The following is a 22,125-nucleotide window of genomic DNA, read 5'->3' as shown; positions in this document are numbered from 1 at the left end:
AATGAGGTTTTTAGATTGTTACAGGACTGTTGGACATTACGTAACCCTCGTCCCTTTGACGACGTTACAACACGATATCTTATCAACGGCCATAACGGTTATGTTCCACAAGACCAAGGATGGGAAGTAATCCTAGTAAAACCAGAATGCATGACTTGTTTCTGGACGTATGAATTACGTGTCTTTATTGCCCTTGCTGAACGACTTGTGTACTAGCTAGAAGTATCTTCACAACCATCTTGTATCAAATTTATTGTGTGCTATATTTCATGCTATATGTAAAATAAGCGGTATTGTAAGTTTGTAAAATATTGTGTAAAAGTTTGAACGCGAAATATTATTATAATCAGTTTTTCATATAGAATTGTAGTAGTTGAATTGTATATTAGCTGCTAAGTATGAACTTAACGGGTAGGTACTACCCGAATTTAAACTTATAAAACGCTAATATGAAGAAAAAGCTTTTATAAATGAGTTCATATTATGCTACGAAATACTATTAACTACTCTTAATATTCTGTATGATTAACTTTTTCCATTTGACTATTTTGAAGGAAATGGCACCGACTACTCGACACACCGTGAATATGAATGAAGAGGAATTCCGTACTTTTCTAGCTTCAAACATAGCCGCAGTACAGGCTGCGCTACATACCAACAATAACCTTGGATCTAGCAGTACAGGAAATCATGTAGGATGCACCTACAAAGAATTCACTGCCTGCAAACCTTTGGAATTTGATGGAACCGAAGGACCGATCGGATTGAAACGGTGGACCGAGAAGGTCGAATCGGTGTTTGCCAGAAGTAAGTGTACTGAAGAGGACAAAGTGAAGTACGCTACGCATACCTTCACAGGTTCTGCGTTAACATGGTGGAATACCTATCTAGAGCAAGTGGGACAAGACGATGCGTACGCACTACCGTGGTCAGCATTCAAGCACTTAATGAATGAGAAATACCGTCCCAGAACCGAGGTTAATAAGCTCAAGACAGAACTTAGAGGGTTACGAACCCAAGGATTTGATATTACCACGTACGAAAGACGATTCACAGAATTGTGCCTATTGTGTCCGGGAGCATTCGAAGATGAGGAAGAGAAGATCGACGCGTTTGTGAAAGGATTACCGGAAAGGATCCAAGAAGATATAAGTTCACACGAGCCCGCCTCCATACAACAGGCATGTAGAATGGCTCACAAACTAGTGAACCAGATTGAAGAAAGAATTAAAGAACAGACTGCTGAAGAGGTCAATGTGAAGCAATTCAAAAGAAAGTGGGAGGAAAACGGTGATAAGAATCACCAATACAACAACAACAGCAATTACAACAATAATCGCAACAATTATCCCAACAATCGCAACATCAATCGCAACTACAACAAACGGCCCAACAACAACAACAACAACAACAACAACAACAACAACAACAGCAACTACAACAATCATCCCAATAACAATAATAACCGCAACAACAACAACAATCAGAAGCAGTTATGCCAAAGGTGTGAAAAGTATCACTCGGGGTTCTGCACCAAATTTTGCAACAAGTGTAAAAGAAATGGTCATAGCGCGGCGAAGTGTGAGGTCTACGGACCAGGGGTTAATAGAACGAAAGGAACAAATGGTGTCGGAACGAGTAATGGAGGAGCAAGTAGTGTCGGAGCAAGTTATGCCAATGTAGTTTGTTATAAATGTGGAAAACCGGGCCACATTATTAGAAATTGCCCGAACCAGGAGAACACGAATGGACAAGGCCGCGGAAGAGTTTTCAATATTAATGCGGCAGAGGCACAGGAAGACCCGGAGCTTGTTACGGGTACGTTTCTTATTGACAATAAATCTGCTTACGTTTTATTTGATTCGGGTGCGGATAGAAGCTATATGAGTAGAGATTTTTGTGCTAAATTAAGTTGTCCATTGACGCCTTTGGATAGTAAATTTTTACTCGAATTAGCAAATGGTAAATTAATTTCAACAGATAATATATGTCGGAATCGAGAAATTAAACTGGTTAGCGAAACATTTAAGATTGATTTGATACCAGTAGAGTTAGGGAGTTTTGATGTGATAATCGGTATGGACTAGTTGAAAGAAGTGAAAGCAGAGATCGTTTGTTTCAAAAATGCAATTCGCATTATACGAGAAAAAGAAAAACCCTTAATGGTGTACGGAGAAAAGGGCAACACGAAGCTACATCTTATTAGTAATTTGAAGGCACAAAAACTAATAAGAAAAGGTTGCTATGCTGTTCTAGCACACGTCGAGAAAGTACAAACTGAAGAAAAGAGCATCAATGATGTTCCCATTGTAAAAGAATATCCCGATGTATTTCCGAAAGAATTACCGGGATTACCCCCACATCGATCCGTTGAATTTCAAATAGATCTTGTACCAGGAGCTGCACCAATAGCTCGTGCTCCTTACAGACTCGCACCCAGCGAGATGAAAGAACTGCAAAGCCAATTACAAGAACTTTTAGAGCGTGGTTTCATTCGACCAAGCACATCACCGTGGGGAGCTCCTGTTTTGTTTATCAAGAAGAAAGATGGTACATTCAGGTTGTGTATCGACTACCGAGAGTTGAACAAACTTACCATCAAGAACCGCTACCCACTACCGAGAATCGACGACTTATTTGATCAACTACAAGGCTCATCTGTTTATTCAAAGATTGACTTACGTTCCGGGTATCATCAAATGCGGGTGAAAGAAGATGATATTCCAAAGACTGCTTTCAGAACACGTTACGGTCATTACGAGTTTATGGTCATGCCGTTTGGTTTAACTAATGCACCAGCTGTGTTCATGGACCTTATGAACCGAGTGTGTGGACCATACCTTGACAAGTTTGTCATTGTTTTCATTGATGATATACTTATTTACTCAAAGAATGACCAAGAACACGGTGAACATTTGAGAAAGGTGTTAGAAGTATTGAGGAAGGAAGAATTGTATGCTAAGTTTTCAAAGTGTGCATTTTGGTTGGAAGAAGTTCAATTCCTCGGTCACATAGTGAACAAAGAAGGTATCCAGGTGGACCCGGCAAAGATCGAAACCGTTGAAAAGTGGGAAACCCCGAAAACTCCAAAACACATACGCCAGTTTTTAGGACTAGCTGGTTACTACAGAAGGTTCATCCAAGACTTTTCCAGAATAGCAAAACCCTTGACTGCATTAACGCATAAAGGGAAGAAATTTGAATGGAATGATGAACAAGAGAAAGCGTTTCAGTTATTGAAGAAAAAGCTAACTACGGCACCTATATTGTCATTGCCTGAAGGGAATGATGATTTTGTGATTTATTGTGACGCATCAAAGCAAGGTCTCGGTTGTGTATTAATGCAACGAACGAAGGTGATTGCTTATGCGTCTAGACAATTGAAGATTCACGAACAAAATTATACGACGCATGATTTGGAATTAGGCGCGGTTGTTTTTGCATTAAAGACTTGGAGGCACTACTTATATGGGATCAAAAGTATTATATATACCGACCACAAAATTCTTCAACACATATTTAATCAGAAACAACTGAATATGAGGCAGCGTAGGTGGATTGAATTGTTGAATGATTACGACTTTGAGATTCGTTACCACCCGGGGAAGGCAAATGTGGTAGCCGATGCCTTGAGCAGGAAGGACAGAGAACCCATTCGAGTAAAATCTATGAATATAATGATTCATAATAACCTTACTACTCAAATAAAGGAGGCGCAACAAGGAGTTTTAAAAGAGGGAAATTTAAAGGATGAAATACCCAAAGGATCAGAGAAGCATCTTAATATTCGAGAAGACGGAACCCGGTATAGGGCTGAAAGGATTTGGGTACCAAAATTTAGAGATATGAGAGAAATGGTACTTAGAGAAGCTCATAAAACCAGATACTCAATACATCCTGGAACGGGGAAGATGTACAAGGATCTCAAGAAACATTTTTGGTGGCCGGGTATGAAAGCTGATGTTGCTAAATACGTAGGAGAATGTTTGATGTGTTCTAAGGTTAAAGTTGAGCATCAGAAACCATCAGGTCTACTTCAACAACCCGAAATCCCGGAATGGAAATGGGAAAACATTACCATGGATTTCATCACTAAATTGCCAAGGACTGCAAGTGGTTTTGATACTATTTGGGTAATAGTTGATCGTCTCACCAAATCAGCACACTTCTTACCAATAAGAGAAGATGACAAGATGGAGAAGTTAGCATGACTGTATTTGAAGGAAGTCGTCTCCAGACATGGAATACCAATCTCTATTATCTCTGATAGGGATGGCAGATTTATTTCAAGATTCTGGCAGACATTACAGCAAGCATTAGGAACTCGTCTAGACATGAGTACTGCCTATCATCCACAAACTGATGGGCAGAGCGAAAGGACGATACAAACGCTTCAAGACATGCTACGAGCATGTGTTATTGATTTCGGAAACAGTTGGGATCGACATCTACCGTTAGCAGAATTTTCCTACAACAACAGCTACCATTCAAGCATTGAGATGGCGCCATTTGAAGCACTTTATGGTAGGAAGTGCAGGTCTCCGATTTGTTGAAGTGAATTGGGGGATAGACAGATTACGGGTCCGGAGATTATACAAGAAACTACCGAGAAGATCATCCAAATTCAACAACGGTTGAAAACCGCCCAAAGTCGACAAAAGAGCTACGCTGACATTAAAAGAAAAGATATAGAATTTGAAATTGGAGAGATGGTCATGCTTAAAGTTGCACCTTGGAAAGGCGTTGTTCGATTTGGTAAACGAGGGAAATTAAATCCAAGGTATATTGGACCATTCAAGATTATTGATCGTGTCGGACCAGTAGCTTACCGACTTGAGTTACCTCAACAACTCGCGGCTGTACATAACACTTTCCACGTCTCGAATTTGAAGAAATGTTTGCTAAAGAAGATCTCACTATTCCGTTAGATGAAATCCAAATCAACGAAAAACTTCAATTCATCAAAGAACCCGTCGAAATATTGGATCGTGAGGTTAAAAGACTTAAGCAAAACAAGATACCAATTGTTAAGGTTCGATGGAATGCTCGTAGAGGACCCGAGTTCACCTGGGAGCGTGAAGATCAGATGAAGAAGAAATACCCGCATCTATTTCCAGAAGATTCGTCAACACCTTCAACAGCTTAAAATTTCGGGACGAAATTTATTTAACGGGTAGGTACTGTAGTGACCCGAACTTTTCCATGTTTATATATATTAATTGAGATTGATATTTACATGATTAAATGTTTCCAACATATTAAGCAATCAAACTTGTTAAGACTTGATTAATTGAAATATGTTTCATATAGACAATTGACCACCCAAGTTGACCAGTGATTCACGAACGTTAAAACTTGTAAAAACTATATGATGACATATATATATGGATATATATATAGTTAACATGATACTATGATAAGTAAACATATCATTAAGTATATTAACAATGAACTACATATGTAAAAACAAGACTACTAACTTAATGATTTTTAAACGAGACATATATGTAACGATTATCGTTGTAAAGACATTTAATGTATATATATCATATTAAGAGATATTCATACATGATAATATCATGATAATATAATAATTTAAAATCTCATTTGATATTATAAACATTGGGTTAAAAACATTTAACAAGATCGTTAACCTAAAGGTTTCAAAACAACACTTACATGTAACGACTAACGATGACTTAACGACTCAGTTAAAATGTATATACATGTAGTGTTTTAATATGTATTTATACACTTTTGAAAGACTTCAATACACTTATCAAAATACTTCTACTTAACAAAAATGCTTACAATTACATCCTCGTTCAGTTTCATCAACAATTCTACTCGTATGCACCCGTATTCGTACTCGTACAATACACAGCTTTTAGATGTATGTACTATTGGTATATACACTCCAATGATCAGCTCTTAGTAGCCCATGTGAGTCACCTAACACATGTGGAAACCATCATTTGGCAACTAGCATGAAATATCTCATAAAATTACAAAAATATGAGTAATCATTCATGACTTATTTACATGAAAACAAAATTACATATCCTTTATATCTAATCCATACACCAACGACCAAAAACACCTAATTTTCTTCATACACTTTCATTCTTCAATTTTCTTCATCTAATTGATCTCTCTCAAGTTCTATCTTCAAGTTCTAAGTGTTCTTCATATATTCTACAAGTTCTAGTTACATAAAATCAAGAATACTTTCAAGTTTGCTAGCTCACTTCCAATCTTGTAAGGTGATCATCCAACCTCAAAAAATCTTTGTTTCTTACAGTAGGTTATCATTCTAATACAAGGTAATAATCATATTCAAACTTTGGTTCAATTTCTATAACTATAACAATCTTATTTCAAGTGATGATCTTACTTGAACTTGTTTTCGTGTCATGATTCTGCTTCAAGAACTTCGAGCCATCCAAGGATCCGTTGAAGCTAGATCCATTTTTCTCTTTTCCAGTAGGTTTATCCAAGGAACTTAAGGTAGTAATGATGTTCATAACATCATTCGATTCATACATATAAAGCTATCTTATTCGAAGGTTTAAACTTGTAATCACTAGAACATAGTTTAGTTAATTCTAAACTTGTTCGCAAACAAAAGTTAATCCTTCTAACTTGACTTTTAAAATCAACTAAAAACATGTTATATATCTATATGATATGCTAACTTAATGATTTAAAACCTGGAAACACGAAAAACACCGTAAAACCGGATTTACGCCGTCGTAGTAACACCACGGGCTGTTTTGGGTTAGTTAATTAAAAACTATGATAAACTTTGATTTAAAAGTTGTTATTCTGAGAAAATGATTTTTATTATGAACATGAAACTATATCCAAAAATTATAGTTAAACTCAAAGTGGAAGTATGTTTTCTAAAATGGTCATCTAGACGTCGTTCTTTCGACTAAAATGACTACATTTACAAAAATGACTTGTAACTTATTTTTCCGACTATAAACCTATACTTTTTCTGTTTAGATTCATAAAATAGAGTTCAATATGAAACCATAGCAATTTGATTCACTCAAAACGGATTTAAAATGAAGAAGTTATGGGTAAAACAAGATTGGATAATTTTTCTCATTTTAGCTACGTGAAAATTGGTAACAAATCTATTCCAACCATAACTTAATCAACTTGTATTGTATATTATGTAATCTTGAGATACCATAGACACGTATACAATGTTTCGACCTATCATGTCGACACATCTATATATATTTCGGAACAACCATAGACACTCTATATGTGAATGTTGGAGTTAGCTATACAGGGTTGAGGTTGATTCCAAAATATATATAGTTTGAGTTGTGATCAATACTGAGATACGTATACACTGGGTCGTGGATTGATTCAAGATAATATTTATCGATTTATTTCTGTACATCTAACTGTGGACAACTAGTTGTAGGTTACTAACGAGGACAGCTGACTTAATAAACTTAAAACATCAAAATATATTAAAAGTGTTGTAAATATATTTTGAACATACTTTGATATATATGTATATATTGTTATAGGTTCGTGAATCAACCAGTGGCCAAATCTTACTTCCCGACGAAGTAAAAAATCTGTGAATGTGAGTTATAGTCCCACTTTTAAAATCTAATATTTTTGGGATGAGAATACATGCAGGTTTTATAAATGATTTACAAAATAGACACAAGTACGTGAAACTACATTCTATGGTTGAATTATCGAAATCGAATATGCCCCTTTTTATTAAGTCTGGTAATCTAAGAATTAGGGAACAGACACCCTAATTGACGCGAATCCTAAACATAGATCTATTGGGCCTAACAAACCTCATCCAAAGTACCGGATGCTTTAGTACTTCGAAATTTATATCATATCCGAAGGGTGTCCCGGAATGATGGGGATATTCTTATATATGCATCTTGTTAATGTCGGTTACCAGGTGTTCACCATATGAATGATTTTTATCTCTATGTATGGGATGTGTATTGAAATATGAAATCTTGTGGTCTATTGTTACGAATTGATATATATAGGTTAAACCTATAACTCACCAACATTTTTGTTGACGTTTAAAGCATGTTTATTCTCAGGTGAATATTAAGAGCTTCCGCTGTTGCATACTAAAATAAGGACAAGATTTGGAGTCCATGTTTGTACGATATTGTGTAAAAACTGCATTCAAGAAACTGATTTCGATGTAACATATTTGTATTGTAAACCATTATGTAATGGTCGTGTGTAAACAGGATATTTTAGATTATCATTATTTGATAATCTACGTAAAGCTTTTTAAACCTTTATTTATGAAATAAAGGTTATGGTTTGTTTTAAAAATGAATGCAGTCTTTGAAAAACGTCTCATATAGAGGTCAAAACCTCGCAACGAAATCAATTAATATGGAACGTTTTTAATCAATAAGAACGGGACATTTCAGGAACTACTGGAAACCACCGAGTCAACCGCAACCATCGATATAATTTTTCTTGATTTTTTTTTTATGATTTTAGTGTAAGATATTATAATGGTAGTGAAAATGAGAATGGAAAATTGGGGAAGATCGGTGGGGAGGATAATAAGCTGTTAAAGGAGAGAATACGGAGTACTAAAGATAGGGTAGGATGGATATGTGGATGAAATCAACCCATTTTACTTTATTTTTTTTATTTACACCTCCATTTACGATGAAAATGACAAACTGAACCTCTAAGTTATAAACATTACCACTTTAAATTCTTTTTTTTTTTTAGCTTCAATATGTGTTACACAAAACATTGAACCTACATAAAATTGTAAAGATTTATATTTCGAACATCAATTAAATTAAATTCTTATATTATACTCTATATAAACTTTAGAGTATGTTAATATTACCGGTAACCGTTTTCCTTTTACGTATAATTAACTTATCGTTAACCGATCAAAATCATCCCGTAGCGAAATATGATATCGGGTTGGAAAACTAATTTTTTATCTCACGACCGAAACCACCTATTCGATTAATCGAGAGTAAAGGGGTAAGACAAAGTAGTAAAGTAATTGTTGATCAAATCATGTGGCTACCAAATACGAAGTCCAGTTGGCCGTTGCATCTTCCAACTTTTTTTAATCAAAAAAATACTGCATTATTACGGAGTATAAATCCTTTCATTTTTCATATATTTTGCTCTCAAAAACATAACAAAATAAATATCTATAAATTTATAGTGGGGATAAATGAGTAAATAATCAACGCTAAATGCGTACAACAAATGTTTTGTCAAAACACGTTATTGCAAAAACGTTATGACAAAAACATTGAGAACCGCAGCAACGCGCGGGCTTCCGAATCTAGTTACAATTATTTTTGGATCAACCTCTAAAATTAGAATATGATGTGTTTGACATACAAACTTTTAAGAGATTATGAAAGCTTACGAAAGTTTAAGCTTATAAATTTAATAAGCTTTAAGCCATAAGCTTGTTTTGCATATAATAAAAAGTAGAACTTGCAAAAATTAAACTTCGCAAGTTTAAGCTCTTAAAACTAATTTATCTAAAAAAGTACTCCGTATAGCTTATGATAACATAATTACATAAATATCCATTATTATATTATTACACATTTTATTTTTGAGTCTTTTTATGTTAATTCGCAAGTATAAGCTTCAACCTTAATAAACACTTTCAATAAGAACAAGCTCTAGCTTTCAATCCAAAATAGCTCAAAAAAATAAACTCCGGCTTCGAGCTCAAAAAATAAATTTCAACTTCAGCTAGTTCGACCAAATACACCCATAGTTAATAAATTAATTACGTAGTATGTTTTATGGATTGTTGGAAAAATTAAGTGTTATAAAATTTATTTAGGATAAACTATAAATATTCAAGATAAACTTAAATAATACGGAGTAGAAGATTTAGTTTCATATAATAGGTATAAAATCCCTATTTTTACATATATCTAAAACTCTATATATATAAGGAGCTGTTAGGATCAAATCACAGACTACGACGTGCACTGACTTTAACGATCACGTACTTAGATGTGCACATATTCATGTGAAATTGACCCCGTTTGATTAGCCCATATGATAATTATGAAGCCGATGAAAAAGCTTCAACTGATTTGTTCAATATTTGTATGGAGGTGGTTAAGATGTTCTTCATGTATATATTCAATTACGGCTTTTCATGCCTACGTTCAAATTAATTAATGATTATTCTTCGGGTACTGTAAGTGGCGTCGAAGCTTAAATGATCTAACCATATCTTAGTGAGTTAGTGTGTATTTGGTTAGGTTCAAGCAAAAGTTGGTGAAGATTTTGATATAAAACCTATTTGGTTGTTGAGAGATAATCTAAATCAAAGTCATCTGAACCTACATTTATTTCTGTTAAAGTTACGAGTTATGAAGGGGGTATTCAAGATATCTGGAGTTTTGAGGACGAAGTTTATAATTAGTTTTAATCTATATTTTACATATTTGTATTTGTGTAGTTATTTAATAATTATTTTATTTTCATCTAATAGACTGAGATTGTTAGAAAAATTAACTGCCATATATAATTTTTCCTACATTATACATTTGGTATATATGTAAACTAAATATATTCAATATGAACTTGAATTATAGGAGATGTAGTTTCTTAATAGGATTAGAATTCGTATTTGCACATATTCTTAATACTCTATAAATAAATAGCTATTAGATTGCATTATGTATGATTTTTTTCAGGAAAAATCCAATCTCATAACTTGAGATCATCTACATTGCATTTTTTTTTTTTGAACGGCGATTTTTTTGGCATCAGTAGATCATTTATTTCAACGACCCTCATCATTTGCACGTATCACACACGTTCGGGCGGAAACCCGAACCCGATCGACGGTAGCCGGGAACACATCCATGCGGGCAGTGTTCCTGAGTCGAGGGTCAATATTATACCACCATTATTGGTGTTTAATTATTTTAAAGAAAATCATGTCATCCCTAAGGATCGAACTCATGACCTCTCCCTATCCCATGACACAAAGTACATGGGGTGAACCGTTGAGCTATGCCCGAAAGTTTGTTGTAAGAAACATTACTCTGCATTTTTATTGTTTAATTCTTTTGTTTGAATAACAAAACGAGTTAGTCGGATCGGTATATATCTCTTGTTCGAGCACGTGTCACATTTTATAAGAAGCAAAAATTGTAACAATTTCATGTTCTTTTTAACAAACTTTAAGAATATGATTTATGGATCACAAATACAATATATTTACATATCTTTCTCTGTAACCAATATATTTGATACTTGTAATATACGGATATAATTTAGGTCAAGAAATAATGCACTTCGTTGTAAGAAAACAAGTTTAACAATTTACAAGACGGTTTTGTTTCTAAGTGACTTTTTAGCTTCGAAAATGTTTTTTTTTTTTTTTTTCGAAAAGCCAGCGAAAACTTTTTATTAATACGAAACACGAGAGTCTAAGCATTAAGCTCAACCAATTTTATTTTTTTTTTGAAAGGCAAGTAAGATTTATTAATATATAAAAAAATACACGAAACAAGCTAGCAAGAAGCTAGACAAGACACGAGACCACATCCCAACGCACTATTAAAAAAACTCAAACCACCCAAAAACACGAAACTAAAGGAAACATAAAAGCTCTAGGACAAGACACGACATTTAGGGAACACGACACACCGCGACTAGATGTAATCTATGTTTCCGAATCTGAGATGAAGAGCAACATGAGCAACAAACAACTTCATCATCGTTCTCTTTCGAATTTTTCATCACATTCTCGATAAAAAAATCTATCATGCCATCGAAAGTTATCCCGACGTCGGCTACGTTTCATATTTCTCCTTCCCCAAACATGTTTAATGAAATGACTTTTAATCAATGGATGGACTTTTCTCATTTTAACACGAAAACGCACTACCGTTGTAGATGTTGAAATAGGGATTACGTTATGCAGATCTACGCAATCCTTTTTATTTAAGCTACCCACCTCCCCTTCATTTTTCATTTGAAAAGTCCAGCCCACCATTTGAGATGTTAAAGTCCATCACATAATCATTATGAGTTTTTGAATGAGCTGGCATATTTTCCTCCATTCCTTTATTTTGAATTTTAGATGGGACTTTATTCACATCACTTTTCTCATGCGTACATTTATTTTCATCGATACATGCGCAGCCATCATTTGAGTTCATATCAGAAATTTGATTTTGACTTTTACCCGACATCGGAGCTTTAGCCGGAATAAAATAATCACCTTCAATAATATCCACATCATCTGCACATCCTTCGTTGGAATTTGCAGGAGAAACAACAGCCATTGTCCTTTGGGATTCACCTAACCTCTGACCTTCACCATACATCGGAATATCCTATGAAATAATTTCCGGTATGGATGCCGCCGGAGAATCAACAGACGAAGCCGAACTTATCTCACCATCTTAGCATCGTTTGCAACATCGTGAACAGAGATCTTGTCATCTCCATCATCGGAAATAGATACCCTCGACATCGGAATATCAACTTAATTAAATTCCGGTATGTATGAATCCGGTGAATCGGCAGGTGAATCCAAAGTTATCTCACCATCTTCAACATCCTCTGCAATATCTGCAGACTCACAATGAGATGATTCATCAACAGATTTATCGTTTATGCCTCCATCACAGGTACCATAGCTCACACCCACACTTGACGGATCTTTTTCCCCCACGCCAGACTCTTTGGCAGATTCCGAAGGGTTCGAAAGGTTACTGGAGATGCCATGAGATTTTTCCAAAACTTCTCCGTCGGCATCTTCCACCCGGAATTTATTCACTTCAACCAAAGACCATGATAATCGATCTTTGTTAAAGCTAAATACAAGATTGTGATTTCTCACCGATTCAGGAAGATTTATTTCGATACATCTACCTCCGACCATTATCTCGATACGATTAGACATGGGAGATTGAAACTCCTTGGATTCGTGTTTAGTGCCTTTTAGTGAATTAGCGAAACTTTTTCTTTCCCATTTAATAGGATTAGACGGACCACGGTTCCAAGGAGCCGGTGGAAAGTCTTCAACGTTTAGGTTGCTTTCGCAATCCTTACTCAAAGGATGATTAACTACATTCTTCTCCCTAGCCTTGTACGCTCGAATCCATCTCCCATTAACTTGGATGGTGTTCAAGGCTTTTGAGAAAGAGTCAATATCCGTGATGCCGCCATAACGAACATATCCGAAGCGTTGGCCGCTCGACAATCTCTTTCGTGCAAAATACACATCTTTTAGATCACCGTAGTTCTCGAAGACTCTCCGGCAATCATCTCGAGACCATGTGTCCGGGAAGTTGAAAATCAAAAACGAAATTACTCGATTAACACACGACTTAGTACACGAAAGGCCATTTGGCTTCGACATGAAGATCAACTCATCGTCGGCCAGGAGCCTGACCGGATAAGATGAAGATTACCGGTGGTGAGGATGACTTTGAAAATCACCGGATATTGGAGTTTGAAGTTTACCGCTAGTTATTTTTTTTAGAGAGAGAAATTTTGCATTTGTTATATATAAAACCATAATAATTATATGGCTATCAATTTTTTAAAAATTTTAATAATATAATTTTTGATATTTGGAGCATTCACCTGTAGAAAAAGTATATTAAGCTCAACCAATTAATGGTACAAACACGAACAAGGTCGTTATGAAGATACTAGGCCGTAAACAATTATCAAGTGGGTTGTAGAGATAACAACCAAGCAACACTACGAATACACAAGCTATAAACACGAATAAACAAGACAAAAAGATACCCACAATACTAAGATGCATATACACAAGGATTAGATAGCCATTGAGTCAATCTTCAAATTCTTGATGCGAGATGAGATCCACTCGAACGATTTTACTTGAATTTCCATTATAGCCGTAGCATGGAAATCCGTAGCACCGTTCCAAGACTTCTTTGTAAATACTTTGAGATTACGATTTAATATCCAAACGTCCACTCGAAAATATACTTCATGTTTAACCATGAATACATGTATGAATACAATTATCATTAGTAGTCTGAAAGTCTTTATGATTTGTTTATGTTAGATGTATTCGTGATATATGATGTCTAATGTAATACTCGTAAATGTTAATTCTAAAAGAAATAATGAACATGTCAAAATTCACTTTACTAGATAAATCATTTCGTTCATCTCAAATTAACGTTGATAGTTGATATCAGATAATGAACATGTCAAAATGCCAAAATTGACAATGTAACAAGTACGATATATGAATTAATTATACATATCATCAATATGAAAAGTATCAGATACCACCTCGGGATAACGTGACAGCTTCGTATTAGGCCTCTAGGCTTTGGTTTTACTTTATACACCAACCAACCATTTTTTAATACACGAATTTTCACTTTCAACCCTCTATAATGTTTTGTCTGATTTTAACGCTTCACAGCTTTCAGTTTTGCCCCTTCTCATTTTTTAAAGAAAAATTAATTTCTTCCATTCTCTCATCTTATTTTTATTTTAAACACTTTAACCTTTTTTTAATAATTCTTTCTTTAACCCTTTTTACAAAGATTTTTAACAACTTTTTTCTATTTCTTTACTCGTATTATATCTTATATAGTATATAATTATTGAGTATATCTTTATAAAAGGAAAAAACAAAAACTACTTACGTTTAGTCTACAATTGTAAGAGATGTCTAATATGTTGAAATGCGTTATTATCTCTTAAATTATGTTAGGCTCATTAACAATTAAATATTTTTATTTAAAAATACATCTTTATGTACTACAAAAACCTTTCCTACGTGACAAAAAGATGGCCGACGCAACACGCAGCTCACCACCTACTTGTTTATCTCATTTTCATGTCAGTATATTCATGAATCGTAGTTAAAATAAATATGTATGTTAATTAACTTTTATATACTAATTATCTCGTCGATTCAAATCGTTTTAATCTTTTATTTGTCGTTTCATCAATTTAATTAGAAAATAAATAAATTTAACAATAACTACCAAAAGTCTGGTTTAGCCGCTTCCGTCTGGTTTGGTAATCAACCGACTCAAGGTTCGATTTCCTCTCTTTATTTTTCGTTTCTTCATTTTTCCTTTTAGTTATAAATGCTATTCCTTTTCGTGATTTAACCTTTTGATATTTTAAATGGCAATGTTTGGTTATATCTTTTTTAAACAACTTATATCTTTGGTTATATCTTTTTTTCGTGATTTAACTCTTTTTTCTAATTATAGTATCTTCAAATAATTTGCTTTTCTTTTAACAATTTATATACCAATTTTCGATATCTATATTATAATTATAAAGTATCGCCAAATTGTTTAATATATATGACGTAACCATTTTTATTGCAAATGATTTAGTGAAATCATGTATTATTGCAAACGATTTTCCACAATAATGTCGAAGTCATCTTTATTGATGAAACAATGTTTATTAAGTTATCGAACAAAATTAATTTCCGCAACAACGCACAACCATTCTTTCATTGGTTTATAAATTATGATGCCTATAATTATAGTTATGATTATTACTTCCTTCGTCTCAATTCAATAGGTTTTGTTTTACTTTGAAGTCTTTTTTCCTTCAAATTTGACTTTCAAATTTATTTTTTTAGGTTATTGCCCATATATTTCTCTATAAATATTATTTTAATGAAAACGCATTTAAAAATCAGTCCAATCATATAAATTTCATCAAATAATATACAACATAAATAAATAAATTTACAGTCAAAGTTTAAGATTAAGAAAATAATAATTCAAAAGTCAAATATGAAGTATTAAATTGAAACAAATAACTATTATTAAATATGAACTATTAATATACAACTAGTATTTGGTCCGGCCCGCTTCGTCGGGCCAAATACTAATTTATGACTACAAAGAACAACTTTTTAGTGGGTTTAGTAGGCTTGGTCCGTCATGACAGTCTAACATAAAACCAGAAGCTCAGTACTAAATCCGTATTGCAAAAAAAAATCATTTAAATAATGTAATTATGAAACCTTGTTGATTTGTTTGATTGTTTTTTTTTTTTTTTTTTTTATCTTTTTGAATATACTTTAGAGGTAGTTGTACATAGCGGTTATTTTTAATGGTTACGGTTACGTGAATGTACAACTATTTAAAATGTGTTAACGACAGACCTAATAGTTTTCTTCAAAAAAAAAATCCTATTATAGAGTCCATTAAATATGTTAATGTTAAACAAATTAGAGTATGATAATAGCTAAGCGGTGTCGTACGTTGTTGGGGCAAGAAAGTAATTAAAAATATAGTGGCAAAATAAAAGGATTATAAAGTAAAAGATTGAAAGAGATAGGTTAAAACGTTAGGGTAGAAAGTGTGAAAAGTTGAAATAGAAAGGGTTGAGTTAAAAAAGAAAATGTTGTTTCAACTACCTAGCCAATCACAACTTGAAAAATTTACGGCAATTAGTATAATAGTTAAAATGTGTTAACGACAGTCCTAATAGTTTTCTTCAAAAAAAATCCTATTATAGAGTCCATTAAATATGTTAATGTTAAACAAATTAGAGTATGATAATAGCTAAGCGGTGTCGTACGTTGTTGGGGCAAGAAAGTAATTAAAAATATAGTGGCAAAATAAAAGGATTATAAAGTAAAAGGATGAAAGAGATAGGTTAAAATGTTAGGGTAGAAAGTGTGAAAAGTTGAAATAGAAAGGGTTGAGTTAAAAAAGAAAATGTTAGTTCAACTACCTAGCCAATCACAACTTGAAAAATTTACGGCAATTAGTATAATAGATAAAATACGGAGTATAGTATGTGGGTACGCTCTTGAATTTGTCGTTGAGGTAGCCTATTTGAATTGAAAATAGTTTGGTTGAATTAAACAAATGCTTAGGTAATAAGACAAAACTAGTAAACTAAGCACCATTGAAGAGTTTTAGATTTGGGAGGGTACGCTCTTGAATATATATATGGTTGAGGTAGCCTATTTGAATAGAAAATTGTTTAGTTGACTTAAACAAATGCTTAAGTAATAAGACAAAACTAGTAAACTAAACACCATTGAAGAGTTTTAGATTTGCGAATCATTTTCATGCACTACATTATTATTATTAGTATTGGTATTAGTATTATTATACTCATGTTATCAGATTTTTTACTCGTACAATTCACAGCTATAATTCTTGTTAATTGTTAATCTTATGAAATTGCAATTGATAATTGGTAATACCAAAAGGCCCTTGGCCTAGCGGTATGAGAGGAACCCTTCAACCATGAGGTTGTGAGTTTAAGCCTCACTTGAGGCAGTGAGATGTAAATATTCGTGGTTTCGTGTGTAGATTGTAGGTTTGCCTTTCAAATAAAAAAAAATTGATAATTGGTAATTGACAATATAATTAAGACAAGACAAATAGAAAATTAAGCAATTAAAAATTAAAAATGTAAAGATACAAACTTGTATAAAGTCAATTGTTCGGATAATTTACAAACTTGTAGCTTTTTTTTTTTAAATCACACTTGTTATAAAATTTGCAAAATTAACATTCTCGTCATTATTAAACACTTTCAAATCACTCCTCGATAATACTCGTGAAAAAACAACCCAATCCACATTTAATAAATTACTATTGTACATGTAGTGGCGGACCTAGAAAATTTTTTCACCGGAGGCGAAAAAAGTTTTAAAATGTAGGGATTTTTTTTTTGGCAAAACCTGGAGATTTTGGGGCAAAATAGAGTTTTTTGAGCAAAATTTGAAGATTTTTGGGCAAAATACGAAGGTTTTGTTGTGACGACCCGAAAATTTTTGACCAAATTTAAACTTGATCTTTATATGTTTCCGACACAATAAGCAAGTCTATAATGTTGAGTCTCGAAAATTTTTGAACTATTAATATGTATTCAGTTAGCCTTTGACAATTTCCGACGATTCACGAACAACAAATTGTAAATAGATACATATATTTATAATGATTGGAAATATAATTCGAAATAAAATATTATTTAAATACTAGAAATAAACATTTGAATTAAAGATGTAAAATAATAAATAGAATGATTAAGTAAATATTAAAACATATATATATATATATATATATATATATATATATATATATATATATATATATATATATATATATATATATATATATATATATATATAAAAGTATTATGATTGAAGTATATATAAAAGATATAAATATTATATGTATTACATATATAATATAATTATTAGATATTACATAATTAGTAAAATGTAATATTAATATATGAAATTACAAATTAAATTATAGTTGTTATATTAGTATTTATGTTATTACTTTCATTATTATTAGTAACATCAATGTCAATATTATTATTATATGTATATATAATATATATATGAAATTGGATACATTTAATTACTAATATTAATGTTATTATTAGTGATATAATTATTATTGTAATTAGGGGTAGAATTTTGATTTTAGTTATTATTAAGATTATTATTATTATTATTATTATTATTATAAATACTCATTAAAATAAAAATCAATATTAACATTATGATATATTCATTAATATTATCATTTTTATTGTTATAAATTATTATTATTAACATTATTGATAATATTATTATTAATTATTATTATTATTTATAAAATTATTATTATTAATAATATTACTATTATTATTAATCTATTTAATTATTTATTAATATTAAATATGTAAAAATTGTATATATATATGGATTTGAAAATCAGAATATGCTTTACATCCTTGTCAAGCTGTAATTAGTTTTGTTTTTGGTCTTCAATCTGTTACCCATCGTTATCCAATCGTACAAATTTGTTGAATTAAACAAAGTGTTTTTGTTTTCTTATTCCTGGAAGAATATTACTATCGACCAAATTAGGATATAAAATCCATCGAATTGATCTGTATTTATAACAACCCGAAAATTTTTGATAAAATTTAAACCTAACTTTTATGAAATACCAACGATTCACGAACAGTTATTTGTAAATAATAATACATTAGTATTAATTAATATTATTAATATAATATTTAACAATATTATCATTATCATTTACAATTATCATTAACCTTGTTATTAATGTTATTATTGTTATTATTAGTATCATTAATAATATTATTATCATTTTATTATTATCATTTCTATTATTATCATATTTATAATTATTATTATTATTATATATTTATTAATATATTTAATAATAATATCAAATAAATAAATAAATAAATATATATATATATATATATATATATATATATATATATATATATATATATATATATATAGAAAAGTCAAAAGTAGTACACGAATTAGATATATTTTTCTGCATTATTTTAATCAAAAATTGCTTTTAATTTTTTAAGAGATCGTGATCTTCTGCTTTATATTTTTTTATTTTTTATCTGCTTTTAAATTTTATATATTTTTTTCTAATCGTGATTCAGTTTTTATATATATATTATCTCTGATTATATATTTTTTTTATATCCTACTAGTTTTAGTTTTGTTTTTGTCGATCAATGAGCAATACACAACAAGTTTGATAGATTATAAGTATTGCATTAACACATTCATATCCATTATATCAATTCATAAATCAAAGCAGAAATATATATATATTTTTTTTAACCGTCCCTGTTCTTAGTTCAATTTTTCAAAAACGTCAAAAACGAATCCAATTTTAAAATCCTTAAGTGCAGTTATGTTATAAATCTCATACTAAAACTATCTGGAAAGTTTCAAAATCCAATTTCTAAAATCGAGTACGAATTTTGGAGTCAAAGCTTACGTTTCAAAAGTCAACAGAAGTGTTCATCACCAAATTCGACTTCGTGTTTCTGTTTTAAGTTAAATTGATGATTGATAAAGTTTTTAGGTATAATTTAAGACCTTTTTCATGTAGAGATCATGAGCTAAAACATTCTCGAAATTAAAGTTCATAATATTTTTTTTTAAATAGCAGCGACAGCAGCTATGTTGCTTCTATATTTTTTTTATTAATTTTCATTTTCAAAGTAATCCATGATCGATATTGATTGATTATAATTTTTTTTTAAAAGTCCTAAAACAGTTTAGATGAGTTATTATCATGATTCTTTGATCCTGTCGAGTGGAGTCTGAGGAAGAAGATGAGAAACATATAGATATATCGAATAAATAAATTTAGGATGAGTATTAATCAGAAAAGCAGGGAATAGAGAAATGGTTTGGGTTGTTGACGGGTTAGCGAGAGGTATTGGGTTCGAGCCCCGTCTTGGGCATTTTTTTTTAGAAAAGCTTTTCAAGGTAGTTTTTCATTTCTATATTATTATGATTATTATTATTATTATTATTATTATTATTATTATTATTATTATTATTATTATTATTATTATTATTATTATTATTATTTATTATTATTACTAATGTTACTATAATTATTGTTATTATAATTATTGTTACTAGTATTAAAAGTATTATTAGTATTACTAGTATTATTATTATTATAATTATTAGTATTATCATTATAATTATTGGTATTATTATTAAAACTATCATTATTATTATCATTTTAAATATTATTATCATTATTATGATTAGAATTATTTTTATTATTATTATTATTTTGAAAACAATACAAATTATTATTATTATTATTGTTATTAGTACTAGTATCATTTTATGTTTATAAGTATTATTAATGTTATCATTATTATTATTATTACTAATATGATTATATTTATTAGTATTATTATTATTAAAAATTACTATCGTTATTATCATTTTTATAAAAATTATCGTTTTTACTATTATTAAAACTAACATCTTTACTTTATAGTTATTAGTAAAGCTATATTTGTATTAAAATTGCTATTATTACCATTATTATTATAATTATTAGTAAATCATTATTATCGAAACTATTATTTCTACAAATAAACATTTTGTACATTGAATACACTTATTTCATATACTACAATTATATTTCATATAACAAACATATTAACATTTTTATATAAATATTCATATATAACAAATTAGGTATTTTTAATATAATACCAATCAAACACACACACACACACACACATATATATATATATATATATATATATATATATATATATATATATATATATATATATATATATATATATATATATATATATATATATAATTTATATAACTACAGAAATATATAACAATTAAAATAACATATATAAATTTATTCGATTACGAGTATATGTGTTAATATATATACTTGATATAGGTTCGTGAATCCGAGGACAATTCTGCACTTGTTCAGTGCCGCTCATAAGCTTAATTACTACGAAATACAGTATCGTGAGTTTTCATAGCTCCCTTTTTATCTATATTTTTGGGTTGAGAATACATGCGTAACTTTTATAATTGTTTTACACGTTAGACACAAGTACTCAAACTTTTATGCTATATACGTGCTTTGTCATGCTAAATTCCTGTCGTAATATCGTTAATTGTTGAGGTATAAGATGCAAGCTTAGTTATTGTGAGTAGCGCTACTGAGAGTGACGTCTCTAGTCAGTTGACCGTTGGTCTTTGACTACATAATAATGATTCAACGACATGAATAACAAGTGTCACTGTGTAACTTTGTTTAGTCGCGATATTACAAACAGCAACCCTTTCGATTAATATATTTGGCATTAATCAACTTTAAACTGAAATCTTGTGGTATAATGCTATATTGAACTATTGATTTATGATAAACCTATGAACTCACTCAATCTCGTGTTGACTTTTTAAAACATGTTTATTCTCAGGTCATACATAATGCTTCCGCTGTGTATTTTCTAATTGAAAGCAACATTTCAACGAGTCATTCATGGATAATTTGAAGGACTTGCATTTGCTAATTTGATGATGATTGCTTGCTATGATTGGAGTCTTCATTACATATCATATCAATTAAAGACATTTAATGCGTTGTTTATTAAATACAATGTAATCTATTTATCTTCCGCTGCAAAACTCAATAAAACTCAATAAAACGTCTCATGTAGATTCGTTCTCGTTTATACAACTGTGATTTGATATAATTAGTCACAAATACCCCAGGCCTTATTTGGGGGTGTGACAAAAATGGTATC

Source organism: Rutidosis leptorrhynchoides, chromosome 1 (genome assembly GCF_046630445.1).
Source record: "Rutidosis leptorrhynchoides isolate AG116_Rl617_1_P2 chromosome 1, CSIRO_AGI_Rlap_v1, whole genome shotgun sequence".
In the NCBI taxonomy this organism is placed as follows: domain Eukaryota; kingdom Viridiplantae; phylum Streptophyta; class Magnoliopsida; order Asterales; family Asteraceae; genus Rutidosis; species Rutidosis leptorrhynchoides.
This window is presented reverse-complemented; position numbering follows the sequence as displayed.